Below are 13,526 nucleotides of genomic sequence, written 5' to 3' on the forward strand. Positions count from 1 at the left end.
GTTTTCTCATACTGCATTCCCGAACTCTGGGTATACCTGGTCCCTGGAGTGTGGACCCCAGGCCAGACGCCTCAGTCACTGACCTGGTCGGAGAGAAGTCTGAGCAAAGTATTCCCCATGCACAGAAATTACTTCAGTCCATGCACACACTCACCACAGAGTTGGTGGAAATTCCCGTAGACCACGACCAGGTGTGAGGTGGAGAGTGCTGCCCCCCAGAGGTTGGGCTGGAGGAGGCCGAGAAAGTCAGGAAGAGGGGCTCTGGAAAGAGCAGGACCAAGGCAGAGATGATCCAGAAGGCACTGAGGAACCAGACACGTGAAGATTAAGAAAAGAGGAAACGAGAGAGAAGGAGGGACGGAGCAGAGGAGGAAGTTAGGCACAAGGAAGAAGGAAGGGGAGAGAAGGAAGTGCACAGGAAGACCAACAGAGACAGGCCTGTGGAGCCCCCTGTGGTTTCCCCAGTTTCCTGTGTCTGGCCTGCTCCCAGAGGGCCTTGTCCTCTGTGCACCAGGGCTTCTTGCCTTTCTGTGCGTCCACCAGAGGCCTCCAGCATCTGGCAAATGGCAGCTCCCTCATCTTTTCTGTCTGGTCAGAAAGTGACCTGCCTTCAGCTCAGTGGGTAACATCAGCTTCTCCTCCAGGTAGACAAAGCTTGCCTGGGATATGTGGCACTTCAGTGGCAGAGCTGGATTTGAACCCACGGCTGCTGCCTCCCACTCCAGAGGGTGACTGCTCCTAGAGAAGCTTTCATAGTAAGCCACTTCTCCAACTGTGGACTGCGAGTCCAGAGAGCTCCTTTCTGGTTCCTAGATCCAGAATGAAATAAATGAGTGACCTTGGTCAACTTGACTGACTTCTCTGGATCTGGATGTCCTCAGGTGTCTAATGGATCAGATGAGAAGCAGATCCATCACCGCTGACCACTTACTAGGTGTTAATCCCTTTACATGCCTCACGTAATTTGATGTATATAGTCGTTGCTATTTTCTAGACTATATGGATAGACCCACAGCCAACTCCGACTTGCAGGATCGGATTTTCTATAATGAGTATGTCCAGGAAAAGTAACTTAGTAGTTAGACTCAACAGAAATCTACCAGCCAGAAAATGTCCTCCAGCCTTACAGGCTCTTCCTCCTCATTATCCTAACCATCCCCAACATCCACGGATCCCCACCTTCATTTATTTTCTCTGCTGGTACTTAATGAGCACGTCCCATGATCTGGGAATGCAACAGTAAAAAATAAAACAAGCAAGAATGATGATAAACACACCGGAGAAAAACAAAGAAGAAAGGGAGGTAGGGAGTGTTGGGGACAGGTGGACGTGCGCTGCAATTTTTAAAAGGGTGACAAAGGGGGGCGCCTGGGTGGCACAGCGGTTAAGCGTCTGCCTTCAGCTCAGGGCGTGATCCCGGCGTTATGGGATCGAGCCCCACATCAGGCTCCTCTGCTGTGAGCCTGCTTCTTCCTCTCCCACTCCCCCTGCTTGTGTTCCCTCTCTCGCTGGCTGTCTCTATCTCTGTCAAATAAATAAATAAATAAATAATCTAAAAAAAAAAAAAGGTGACAAAGGAAGACGTCACTGCAATGGCGAAATTTAGGCAATAATCTGAAAGAGGCAAGGGAGTGAGTTGTGCATTTGTAAGAGTGTTCCGGGAAGACGGAACAGCAAGTACCAAGACTGGGACACAGTGCTTCCTTGGTGGTGTTGAAGACCAGCAAGGGGCCATGTGGGTATAGTAGAGAGAACCAGGGGCAGATTGGCAGGAGGCAAGCAGGTGGGGAAGGCTCAGACCGAGGAAGGCCTGTAGGCTGTATCTATTCTCTGTCACTGGGTCATGAATTACTACAGACTTAGCAGCTTCAGACGCCACACACTGTCTCACAATTTCTGCAGGCTGGAAGTCTGGGCACAGCTTAACTGGGTTCCCTGAAGGCTGCAAATTTTAGCCACAGCTGGGTTCCTGTCTAGGGTTCAAGTGGGGGAGAATCTGCTTCCAAGCTCATGTGGCGGCATTCGGCTGCTTGCAGGCTACTGGATGGAAGGCCTCTTCAGCTGGATGTCCACTGGAAGCATTTCTTAGCTCCTTACTGCATGGTCCTCTCGATACAGAAACACACAACATGCATCCTGCTTCTTCAAAGCCAGCAAGCCAGACAGTGCCCTGGGAAGATGGGTGTTATAATCTCATGTAACCTGATTGTGGATGCATAATCATACATAAACCATCTCCTTTACTGAACTCTGTTGATTAGAAGCAAGGCATGGGGCCTGCCCACACCCAAGGGAGGGGGATTAAGGAATGGCATGAATACAAAGAGGTGGGGGCTCACAGGGGTCATCTCAGAGTGTGTCCACTTTGCCTTCTGTCCCCCAGTGACTCATGACCATTTGTACTTGCAAAATAAATTCGCCACCAGCCCCCCAGGATCAAAGTGCCGAGAGTCATCTAAATCAGGTTTGGGTATGGGTGAGGTTCCTTTAGGTGCTCCTCTTACTTGATTTGCAAAACTAAACATACAAGTTATCTGCCTCCATAGACATAACATACAACAATGGGATAACAGCTAGTGATAGTCCTGTTCAAAGAAGGGTAACATGGGGGATGTCTGGGTGGCTCAGTCAGTTGGGCATCTGCCTTCAGCTGGGGTCGTGATCCCAGGCCTGGGATCAAGTCCCGCATCAGGCTCTTTGCTCAGCGGGGAGCCTGCTTCCCCCTCTGCCTGCTGCTCCCCCTGCTTGTGCTCCCTCTCTCTGACAAATAAATAAATAAAATATTTTTTAAAAGGGGGGGGCAACACGGCAGGTACAGGGGAATCATCACTGGTCCACAGCAATTCTGAAATCCAGCCGGGCTAATGTTGGGTGCTCCCTGACTAGGATTTAAGACCTGAGAATACTTCCATGTTCTTGGCTCTGCTTTCTGGGCTTCTGCCCCCTGGGTCATCCTTCCTTTTCCATGAGAGATACCATGCGTTTGCATCTGAATAGTTTTATCACCTTTTGTCTTGCCAGCAGAATCTGGGGGATCCTACAGCCCCCTCTCATTTTGCATTCTGTCCCTTGCAGTTCAAGGTGGCAGTGCATTTGCTGAAATATTTTCTCAGAAACTTTGTGTATCTTCTGTGGATTTCAATGGGGGTTAGTCCATTAGGCAAAAGCTACACCCCAGATCTTTGTGAGATAAGCCCTTCTCTACCCAGCTCCTGCTGAGATGGCCAGGGGATAACTCACTTACACTTCCTCGGGGCCCCAAGATCAGATTAAGAGGTTCTGGGAGGCACATCCTTAATCTCTTGAAACAGTCCTTTGTGTGACTCAATACTTACCCTGATCCTTTGATCTTCAAGATGTTTTAACAAAAGATTATATCATCACACTCTCTGCTTTTTTTTCTAAACCAGGGTTTATCTCTATTCCATGTGCATGGAGGACATTTCTTAATTTTAGCATCTTTTGCTAGGTAGGGAGGCTGAGAATTTTCAAAATCGTCAAGTCCTGGGGCACCTGGGTGGCTCAGTCGGTTACACGGCTGCCTTTGGCTCAGGTCATGATCCCGGGGTCCTGGGGTCAGCCCTGCATTGGGCTCCCTGCTCAGTGGGGAGTCTGCTTCTCCCTTTTCCTCTGCTCCCTCCTCGTGCTCTCTCTCTTTCAAATAAAGAAATAAAATCTATTAAAAAAAAAAAAGTCAAGTCCTTATGCCTATTTAACAGTTTTTAAACCATTCTCCCCTCAACTTCTTTCTCTCCTCTCCCATTTAACTAGAAGCAGCAAGAAGCAATGGGTCAGGGCCTCAGTGCCTTGCCGGTTCCTCTCCTCAGCTATACGAGCCAATTTATCACTTAACATGTTCTCCTTTCCACGTTAACTGCAGGAGACAATGTTGCTAAACTTTCTGCCCCCTACCTAACAAGGACCCCTTCCTCAGGTTGCTATTAATAAAATCCTCACTTCCCTTCAATCCTTGCTGGCAAGCCCTCTCCAAGTCTGCATTGCTGCTAACAGTCCAATCCAGGCAATCCGGGCTTTCTCTATCACCTCCTCAAAATTTCCCCAGCTCCGCCCACCACACCATTCCAGAGCTGCTCCTTGGTATTTGGTATTCCTGGGTATTTGTTTCAGAAGTAACCCATTTCCAGCACCAAAATCTGGATTAGTTATTTATTGCTGTGCAATAACTTTACCACAAACTTAGAGGCTTAAAACAGCACACATTTATTATCTCACAATTTCTGGAGGGCAGGAGTCTGGGCATGAGGGAACTGGGTCCTCTGTAAGGCTTCCGTAAAGATGTCCCCAGAGACAGGAAGGAAATGAGTGGTTTCCAGTGGCTGGGGGAGGGGAGAATGGGTAATGACCTCTAAATGGGTATGCAGTTTCTTTCTAGTGTGACGAAAATATTTTGGAATATTTTGGAAACCATCATGCTGATGGTTGCTTAACTTCGTGAATATACTAAAAACCACTGAATTTTATACTTTAAGAGGGTAAAATTTGTTTTAAAAGTGCAAACTTTATGGCATGTGAATTATATCTTAATTAAAAACAGAAAGTGTTGGGGCGCCTGGGTGGCGCAGTGGTTAAGCGTCTGCCTTCGGCTTAGGGCCTGATCCCAGGGTTCTGGGATCGAGCCCCATGTCGGGCTCCCTGCTCTGCTGGGAGCCTGCTTCTTCCTCTCCCACTCCCCCTGCTTGTGTTCCCTCTCTCTCTGGCTGTCTCTCTCTCTCTGTCAAATAAATAAATAAAATCTTTAAAAAATTAAAAATAAAAAAAATAAAATAAAATAAATAAAAACAGAAAGTGTTGTCCAGGGCTGGGTTCTTATCTGGGGCCTGACTGGGGAAGGATCTGCTTCCAGGCTCACATGACAGCATTCAGCTGCTTTTAGGCTGCTGGATGGAAGGCAGAATGGAGGCGTCCTCAGCTCCTTGCTGCCTGGCCCTCTCCAAATGGCAGCTTGCAAGGGCTTGCCCCTGGCAACATGTTATTACAATTTTGCATTTTTATATAATGATCACATACATGTGGTCACACCTGTCCTGTCACCTTTGCTGTATTCTCTTGGTTAGAAGCAAGTCACAGGTTCAGTCCACGCTCCAGGGGCAGGAGTTCCACAGGGTATGAACACAAGGCAGTGGGGATTATGGGGGTCACCTTATAGGCTGTTGCCACACAGGCAATTTTAAGGGACTAGAGCTTTACTCTGATATAAGGGTTTGGGGCTGAGGAGTCACATGACCTGACATGTCTTCAAAAAACACCTCTGGCTGCCATGTTGAGACTAGATTGAGGTGTCTAGGGTGGAAGCAGGAAGGCAGTTAGGTAGCTACCACCAAAAATAAAAACAAAATCCAGATGGAAGATGGGCTGGGGGGCTGTTGCTGGATTGACACAAACACAGTCCCCTTCCACTTCCTAGGGGTCCCTGGAACATCCCCAGGGGATGAGGACAGTCTTCCACACCCCACCCCACCCACCCCACCCCTGGCAGGCTCTAGNTCTAGCCCCTCCCCCTCCCCTTCTCTCAGGGCCTGTCCTCCTCTTTCCTTAAGTTCTCTTAAGTCCAGCACACACTTGTTAGCCCACTGGAGCAAAGAGCAATTGGACTGCCATTCTGTCAGCAAAATATTTGCTAAGTGTCTTTTGTAACTCTGGCATGATGTTAATACTGTGAAGACAAGAAGGAAGAAGACATGTCCCATGTGCTGGAGAAGACGGTTATGCCACCATAGGTGAGACACACTCTGCCAGCAAGTGAGCAAAGATGGGGGGGGCCACAGGGGGCACTGAGGGGGGCAGATCTAGGGGTAGCTAAGAGATACCTAAGCCTCAGGATAGAAACTAACAGACATGGCCTGCCCCCCGAAACACATGTCTAACACTGCCAGGTCAAGTTGTCTCCATCCTCCCATCTCCCCTAACCCTCGCTCCCGCCGCCAAGCTACTTTTGGCTCTGTCCTAGAGACCCTTCCGCCCTACCTTGTGAACTCTTCTCTTCCACCGGGAGCCAGAGTTCAGTCCCTCTTAGCAGCCTTTATTTACATCTGGAGAGGAGCTGTTCAACGGAAACATAAGGTGAGCAACATATGTGATTTTTAAGTTTCTGGTAGCCACATTTTTAAAAGGTTTTTAAAAGTGAAATTAATTTTGGGGCATCTGACTGGCTCAGTCGATGCAGCATGTGACTCTTGATCTTGTGGTTGTGAGTTCGAGCCCCACATTGGTCATAGAGATCACTTATAACAAAGTGGGGGGAAAAAGAGAAATTAATTGAAATAATATATTTATTTAACCCACATGTCCAAAATGTTCCCATTTCAACATGGAATCATATAAAAAATTATAAATGATACTTGAAAAAATTATTTTTTCATTTTAAGTCCCAAAAGTTTATTACGTATTTTACACTTATAGCACATTTCAGTTTGGATGCTAAATTTTTATTGGAAATACACGGTCTGTATTTAGATTTCACAAAATTTATGTTGAAAAAGTAAATTCACAACCCCAAGTTGTCTCATGCATACTTAAGTTTTCCAATAACTGAATCAATTTTAAAATTTCTTTTTAAATGAGTTAAAATTAAGTAACAGTTCAGTTCCTCAGTGACACAAAGTCACGTACAAGTGCTCAGTGCCCACAAATGACTAATGGCTCTCCTAGGCCTCTCCAGTGTGGACCCCAGATCCACTACTCGGCTTCTGCTTTCTCCAATCACCCAGTTTTACCCAGACCCTCCTGTCATCAGCGTGTCCACCCAGACATTCAAACAGCCTCCCTTCCTCCCTGCACCCCCATCTCCAACCTGTGGGAGCCACCCATGACTCATACCCATCCCTGGCTCTCCTGGCCCGCTTTTCACCTGGTCCTTCTATAGGGATTCTCATTTCTATGCATACACATTAGCATACCGGAAGGCTAACTTGCATACTGATTAGGCAGATTCACACACTTCCAGGATTAGGAGGCATTCTCCCCTGACTGAATGGGGCCCCAGAAAAATCAGGTCTTGCCTTTTTGTTACCCACTGAAGGAGACAGGATTTCAGTATTTGCTTGGTTTATGAGATGAGAAGGAGAACAGAGAAACTACCTGAGCTTGGATGGTAGTGTGTTGGGGAGAAAAAGGATAGGTGTGTTGGGTGTGTCTGTGTGTGGGTGGGAAGAGGACATTTCACATATGGTTCATTGTGTCAGAATGATTTGGTTGTTAAATAAGTACTTTAAGGGATTATTTCACATTTCATACTTTAAAATTTTTATAATTTAAATTCTTTCCCCCAGGCTGGATTTTTTTCAAGCTTCAGATCTCTGCCTGAAATTTGCTTGATTTGCATAATCCCACCCTGAGATTTAGCCACGCCCCTCAGGAACCCCTCTTCGCCATGCGCAAGAGATGGGGACCTCTGCTGGATAGTCACCTTCCCCAAGTCTTCCCACTTGGGGCAGCCACCCTGCTCTGGCCTCCTCCTCCCTGAGAATGAACCCGGCTGTGCTGCTGTTGAGAGGCTGGGATAATCCTCCCTGAGCTATTTCAAGGATTAGCCCTGCTGCCCGGTGCCCAGCTCCCACACAAGTGGGATTTCAGAGCTGTGGACACTGGGCCAGGAAGGGAGGTGTGCAAGTCCTGTGATGCAGATCCATGCAGGGCAGAGGCACCCGGGGCCAGATTCCAGGTTTCTTAGAGTCTGTCATGATATGCGGAGTTCAGTGAGATGGACACTGGCAGCCTGCGACCCTGATATGACCATAATAAGTCCAAGAGCTGGAGTCATGAGAGCCCAAAGTCCTGGGGCCTCAATCTGTGCCTTGAAACACACACACACGCACACACACACACACACACACTCACCCCTCCCCATCTCCCCATCACTTTCACATGCCAGCCTCATTATTATTTTCACAGATTGAGCACTTTTGCCTTCGTGAGGACCTTACTCCATAAAAATATATTAAAAATTAGATTTTATGACACGTTGGCATATAGATGAATATATTAATATGTATTAAAATATCTTCCTGGATCTACAGTTCATTTTTCTCTTCTGATTTTAATTAAAATATTTTTGTGGTCCCATGAAAGTATTGTGTTTCTGTGCCTAATGGATAAGTTGGCCTTGCCTGTGGTCCCACTTCCACTCCCCCCCTCTCTCTTCACTGGTGAGGAAAGGCTTCATTTTCAGAGGGAGGGGACGGAGAGCTTCAGTGTCCCTCTCTGAGCCCAAAATGACTCACTTAAGAACCTTATAGCTCTCCTACTACCCCCAATTCTGGCTTCTACGGTCCTGGTTGGTAGGAGAGCTACCTCTTTGGGCTCAGATGGAGGTCCCTGTTCCCTCCCTCTGAAAATGGAGCCCTTCCTCACCTGGGAGAGCCACGTGCTGCCCCGAGAAGAATGCATTCATGGTTTTGTGAAGGCCTTCCTGCCCTGCCACCCCTGATTGCAGGTAGTTCTGAGCAAATCGGAGGGAGCCCCATTTTGGCATCAGAAAGGGATGGCTTCCTCCAAGCCTACTGGCTATGATCCCAAGGTTTCAGCCATGCTGGCTCAAGTCCAGGCTCCTTACATGAGACCCTCTTTGAGAGGTAATATAACATAGTGGATGAGAGTGCTTATTAAGAGGCGGACCTGCCTGAGCTTGGACAAGTTCTTAAACCTCTCAAAGCCTCATTTTTCTCCAACTCTACATGGGGATGATGGGAACATTTGCCTCACCAGATTCTTGTAAGTATTCAGTATCGTACACGCACTTTTACATGTACATAAACCTCTATACACTTGCTAGGAAATAGGATTGATATGCAAGGGGTGCCTGGGTGGCTCAGTTGGTTAAGCATCTGCCTTCGGCTCAGGTCATGATCCTGGGGTCCTGGGATTGAGTGCCCCGTTGGGTTCTCTGCTCAGCTTCTCCCTCTCTCTCTGCCCTTCCCCCTGCCTGTGCACGCGCGTGCTCTCTCTCTCTCACTCTTTCTTTCTGTCAAGTAAATAAATAAAATCATTTTTTTAGAAAAGGAACTAGGATTGTTATGCAAGACAAATAAACATAGGTGATCCCCCACCTCTTCTCCACAACTCAGATTCCCAACGTAATTGAGATCATGTACATAAAGTACTAAGCGCATTGCCTGGCACAGAGTAGGAGCTCCAAAAATGGTACCTAGTGTTGAGGTCTGGTTCTCACCTACTTCTCAGTCTCATCCCCACCCCTCTTTGTCTTGAACTTCAGCAACATCAAACCGCTTACGGTCGTGTCGCCTATTTCCCACTCCCAAGTGTACATTTTCTCACCTCCTGAACACTGTTGCACAAACTGTCTAACTCTTCTTCCTGGGAGTATGGATAGACAATATTTCCCAGCCTCCCCCGCAGTTAGATGTGGCCACTTGATCAAGCTCTAGCCAATGGAATATGAACAAGAGCAATGTATGCCACTTCCGGGGCTGTTTCTCCAAGCCTCCCACATGCTCTCCATGCTCTTTCCCCTTCCAAGCAGAGCGGTAAACTTGAAAGCCCCATGTTGAAGATGACAGAGCCACAGGTGGAAAGCACCAATGTCCCTGAGTTAAAACAGGAAGGAGAACCATCCAACTGCTTTGGATGTTCCATTTAGTGAGATGTAAACGTCCAGCATGCTTAAGCCATTATATATAAGTCTTGGGTTGATGCGGCTGCTAGGCTTACCTGAATTAGGACCTCCTGCTGTCCCGTGTCCCTGGAATGCCTGTAACTGCACCTGCTTCACTGGGGCAACTCCTGCTTGGCCTTTAAACCTCATCTCTGGCATCACATCCTACAGAAAGCCTTCCCTGAGCAACCCCCCAACTCCTAGACCCAGGGCGAGTTATCTCTTGCAGACACTACACAGTTGACTACCCTTTGTTCATTCTCCTTGCTTCCTAGTAGAATCTCAATTTTGTTCAGGACAGTAATACACCCAGTTAACAATACCCATTTGTCAAGACTCCTTGGAGCCAGCAGAGTCATGTGATCCAGTCCTGGCCAATAAAATGTAAGAGGAAGTTGCTGGCTAGAGAGTTTTAGGGAAGCTTTTTTTTTTTTTTCTTGTTTTTAATGTAGGCTCCACACCCAGGGTGGAGCCCAACGCAGGGCTTGAACTCACAACCCTGAGACTGCGATCTGAGCTGAGATCAAGAGCCAGACACTTAACCGACTGAGCCACCCAAACACCCCTTTAGGGGAGCTTTTTAAAAAGAGAATAGATCGGGCCCATATCAGCCTTTACCTTTTTCCTTTCTGCTTCCTGCCTTCCCACCTAGAACTCAGATGCAATGCCCGGAATGGAGCACGCATTTTACAACCATAAAGATGACAGCCATGCACTAAGGTAGAGTAGAAAGAAGGTTCCAGGTTCCTGAAGGAACCATGAAGCCATCGTACCAGCCCTGTGCTGCCTCCATCTGGTTCTCCTATAATGTGGAAATAGAAACTCCTAACGCTTAAACCCCGGAGCGAGGTTTCTATTTGGCACAACTGAAAGCAATCTGAACTGAACGCTCCGAGCTCCTGAGCGCCCTGTGCTCCCCTCACCGCTTGTATGGAAACACGGTCCACTCTGGCAAGCATCTGCTTAACTCTGTTTCCCCGACTTGTTTGAAGGCATGGGGCGAGCACTGTGTGCAGAGAGGATGGGGCAAAGGACGCCCGTGTCTTCGTCAGCCTCGTTCTGACACACAGAAAAGGCCTTAAGTCTGTGGCCTTCTCGCCCCTTCTCTCCTCCATCAGCAGAGCATCGGCTCTCTGACCTCTGAGGTAATTTCGAGCTCTCGAATTCTCGGATTCCATCCCACATCCAGTACGCTCTCCACACCAAGGAGGCTACGGAAGCGTAAGCCACGGGCTGGGCCCTCTGTCTGGGCGGGCCAGGAACACGTTAGAATAACTGGAGCTTACACAGCACTTCTTAGACCCCACCATCGTTTCTTTTTAAGTGAGGCGAAAGTCATATAAAATGGGCCATTTTAAAGTGAAAACGTCAGTGACATTTCATACCTTCACAATGCTGCGCAATCACCCCTTCTGTGTAATTCCCAAACCTTTCCATCACCCCAAGATAAAACTTTTTACCCGTGAGCAGCTGCTTCCCATCCTCCCCTTCCCCTGAGCTCCTGCCAACCCCCGGTCAGCATGCTGTCCCTATGGTTTCCCCGCCCTGGATATCTCATATAAATGGAGCCACGCAACAGGCCAGCAAGGGCAGGTAGGGCCTCAGCGCCCACACATTAGGATGACATTATTTTTTCTTGGCCCTGACTGAGGTCAAGGATTCCTACAGCCGCTCGAGTGACTGAGGTTAAATGTCTTTGCAATCTGGCTCCTAGGAAATCTTTAAAATTAGGTGTGGGATGAGCCTCTCAGTAGATTAGGTAAAGAACTTCTATGAAGCGGAGGGTAGACTGAGGGTGAACTGGGTGGTCTGGGTTGGGGGCTGTTGTCTAGCAGCACTTTGGTGAGAAAACACAGCCAGTTTGGGGTATGTGGCGGCTGTGATGTGTGTGTGCGTGTGTGTCTGTGTCTGTGTGTGTGTGTCTGTGTGTGTGTGTAGACAAATATCCTGGAGCACATACAAGTCTCCTTACGTGTACAAATAATCTTTACAGATCACAGAGCGCTTTGATATCCTTTCTCTGCAGTTCTCAAAAGGAGGCGGGGCAAGCACACTCCAGCCCCATTTATAAATGGGGCCACCCCCATCAGATGACTTGCCCAAAGTTGCCCAAAGAATGAGTGGCAGAGCCCCAAGCCTGCACGCTTCTCCTTCCCCATCTTTGATGTTTTGAAAACCTTAAAATACCTTTAAGAGCCTGCTCAGTCATTGCTCAGGTGGAGTAAGGAGAAAGTGTGTCTGCAGGTTATATTTTTCAAAAACAAAATGCCATAGGCTGAGTGGCTTAAATGGCATACATTTATTTCTCACTGTTCTGGAGGCTGGAAATCCAAAATCAAGGTGCCAGCAGATTTGGTTCCTGGTGAGAACTCTCTTCCTGGCTTGCAGATGGCCATCTTCTCGCTGTGTCCTTACACGGTGGAGAGAGCTAAGGAGAGCCAGCTCTCTGGTGTCTTTTCTTGTTAAGGGCTCTAATGTCATCATAAGGACCCCACCTTCGCAGCCTCCCTGAACCTTAAATACCTCCCAAAGACCACATCTCCAAACACCATCAAACTAGGGGTTAGTGCTTCAACATATTAATTTGACGAGGTGGGGACAAAAACATTCAGTTTTTGAATACAGGTGGAAAACCATCTCTTCCTCATCATGGGTAGGGACCATATGCTGCAACCAGCAAGACATTGGAATGTGTTTGTCAAAAAAGACAATTTAACCTGACTCTAGGATGGGGATGGGCAGCAGGGAAAGAGGACAAAAGTCAGAGAGTTTTAAGAAGAGAGTAAGTTTGCAAGATTAAGCAAATAAAAATATCAAACATCTACTTAATTTTGAATTTCAAATAAATGGTAATTAATTTTTAAGTGGAAATGTGTCTCATGCTTAGTTTGGGATACCTATATCTATATTCATTTTTTATCTGAAATTCAAATTAACTTGGTGTTTTGTATTTTTATCTGGCAATCCTAAAAGAGAGGGGCCAAGAACTTTGAGACAAAGAAATGGATTTCAGGAGGGACCACTGTAGGATCTCTGGACTGATGCTTCCTTTATGCATTTAAATTTTTGCTTGGTCTTTTAAAAATACCATCTTTCTTTTTTATTGTTGTAACCTTTGCATAACATAAACGGACCATCTTAGCTATTTTTAAGTGTACGGTTCAGTGGCACTAAGTACATTCACATTGCTGTACTACCATCACCGCTACTAATCTCCACGAACTTTCTCATCATCCCAAACTGACGTGTCAAAGAAAACCAGAGCTGCACAGTAGCAGTAAAAAGAGATTTTATTCAGGACTTTGCAAGAGGGAAAGAGACCTCTGAAGCAGGGTACAGAAGCAGGGTCACTGGCAAATACGGCATGGACGAGTGGGGATTCATAGCCAAGGCGCAGGCGGGGGTGGGGGCGGTGGATGGAAAATCACTAAGAGGGTAGGTAATTCTTTGCTCAGCTGACCAACAGGATTCTTGCTGAGAGCAGCCAGGGCAAAGGGCTAGCGGCGGGGGATCGTGGGGGATGAGGCACGTGGTCAGATATGGAGGGTGATCTGACATAGAGGCTGGGGGATTCCTGCTAAAGCGACCTCGCGGGGTTCTCGCTACAAAGGGGCGATGCAGGTCGAAGCCCGGCTGGGCAGAAGATTCTGAGGAGCCCGAGTCCAACGCGGTCGGAGAAGCCGCAGAGAGAAACAGTCTGTACACATGAGCCCATCACACACACACCCCACCCCCCACGCTGCACACCCACCACTCTACCTTCTGCCTGTCTACCCCAGACGCCAAGCCCGGGCAGCAGGCCGCGCGCGGGCGGAGGCAGGGCGGTTCCGGGACCCGGCCGGGGTGGCGCGGACGGGCGGAGGGGGCGGGCAGCGCGGGGCTGGGCCCGAGCGGA

At 48.0% G+C, this 13,526-nt stretch overlaps 1 long non-coding RNA gene across 1 annotated transcript; it reads right to left on the minus strand.

Moving 5' to 3' along the window:
- Window positions 1–1,919: 1,919 nt before the first annotated feature.
- On the minus strand, window positions 1,920–9,896 carry LOC117796657. Its single transcript, XR_004621228.1, has 3 exons — window positions 9,688–9,896; window positions 5,986–6,061; window positions 1,920–2,170 (listed from the first exon to the last, which is right to left on the minus strand). It is a non-coding gene; the product is annotated as an uncharacterized LOC117796657 (long non-coding RNA).
- Window positions 9,897–13,526: the final 3,630 nt, after the last annotated feature.

This window comes from Ailuropoda melanoleuca, chromosome 16 (assembly GCF_002007445.2).
Source record: "Ailuropoda melanoleuca isolate Jingjing chromosome 16, ASM200744v2, whole genome shotgun sequence".
Lineage (NCBI taxonomy): Eukaryota > Metazoa > Chordata > Mammalia > Carnivora > Ursidae > Ailuropoda > Ailuropoda melanoleuca.